The sequence below is a fragment of the Nematolebias whitei genome, chromosome 6, assembly GCF_014905685.2.
Source record: "Nematolebias whitei isolate Nwh7 chromosome 6, NemWhi1, whole genome shotgun sequence".
Lineage (NCBI taxonomy): Eukaryota > Metazoa > Chordata > Actinopteri > Cyprinodontiformes > Rivulidae > Nematolebias > Nematolebias whitei.
In genome coordinates, this window is record NC_056503.1 from 50,849,356 (window position 1) to 50,851,038 (window position 1,683).

Sequence of the window (1,683 nt, forward strand, 5' to 3'; positions counted from 1 at the left end):
TCACAACTTCGGCTACAAATTAATGTTAAAAGTTTAGTTTCTTCTTCTAAAGAGTGGAACGGAGCTGATAGTCTCGTCAGCTTGATCAAACTCCGCTCCAGTACCCAGCAAAGTGAACCTCACTGGTCTGTCCAGTTCCCTGGTCCGCCCTCAGACAAAGTTCAGCTTTCTGACATCGTAGCTGCAGACACGCCCTGCAGGAACTGCATGTGCTTGCTGAGAAACCACGCAGACTGCAGGCACCTCAGAACAATGCTGACTGTGCTCCTGACCATCGCCGTCGCTCTCCTTGCTTACATGTTCCATCACATTGTGGTGAAAGGGAAGAAATGCACAAGCAAAGTCGAGCTGCATGGGAAGACGGTGATTGTAACTGGTAAGTACTGGTTGAGCTGTGCTGTGATCATGCTTTGCTCTTACTGACTTGTTCTCCTGCAGGCAGCAACACTGGCATAGGGAAGATGACGGCCATAGATCTGGCTACAAGAGGAGCCAGAGTGATTCTGGCCTGTCGCAGTAAGCAGAGAGGAGAGGCTGCTCTCCAGGAGATCAAGCAGGTGAGCACCTCCAGGTGAACTGGGTCTGTCTCACCCAGGCAAAGACGATGAGCTAGAGGGAAGTAAAGATGAAGATGAACACCCTGAACTAAAGCCGAGATGTTTCCTCTGATGGCCGTGGCTAAACCACGATGTGTGACACAAAGTGTTTTACAGCAAATAAAGAACAGACAAGAAAACAGACAAGGAGCACACAAGATAATGTGAAGATCAATAAGTTTTAAAACGCTGACGGTAAGATGAGTGACCTGAAGAACCACACGAGCACTTCAGTTTATTTCTATAGATCAAGTCACAAGTCTCACTGACTGCAGCTCTGCAACCCAACATCGACTAAACAAGAACTTCCTGTTTTTCAGAATAAGTTTTATTATCATTGCACCGAGATATGAGAGCATGCATGTACAGCCGTCTGAAAGATGGACAGAGTGCACGAAGCTGCTGCTATAAAGCGCGGCCTTCTTCTTCTGCAGAATAATATTTGTAGATTGAAAAGGGCCAAAGCCATGAGGAGAGGGTAGTGGCGTTACAAAAAGACCTCTTCACACCTTGTCCTAACAGGACACGATTTAAGACGTCATAAAAACTCTGCCAGCTAAAACACGTTTATGAACTCGTACATGTGCATTTACAAACGAGGCGGTCCATGAAGCACTAGATCATTGTGCTGATAAGATGATGGTCAGCCCGTACAGTTCTGATGAGACTCCAATAAACAGCTTTTCCTTAGTTTACACATTTCCCAGGAGAAATTGACAAGTCGGCCTGTTCGAGGCCAGCCGGGGAGAGATTCAGATAAACCACAAGTGTTGTTTTATTCAGGCAGAACTATTTTCTGTCAGCCTTGAGTCTGTGCTGATAAATTTCAGAATCAGACATTTCCAAGGTCCAAATGTCCAGATTAGGGTGCTTTCTACTGGTCCGTGCTTACGAGCCTCTTCAAGATGGTTTTTCATGCTGACGAGGCCCAAATCATCAGGTGGCCTGTGATTCAAATCACTTCCAACTTACGGTTTAGCTCGTAAATCAGCTGATTCTGAGTCCTCCAGCACGAACCTTCACAAAGACAGAAGCTGACGAGGTCCAAATTATCTGCAGCCGTCCTCTTTGTACGTTGATAATCCAG

The 1,683-nt window shown here is 46.2% G+C and overlaps 1 protein-coding gene across 1 annotated transcript in view; it reads left to right on the forward strand.

Moving 5' to 3' along the window:
* The window catches only part of phf12b (PHD finger protein 12b), a 22,085-nt gene that overhangs the window by 14,874 nt on the left and 5,528 nt on the right, over positions 1–1,683 (forward strand). The gene's annotated exons all lie outside the window — the stretch shown is intronic.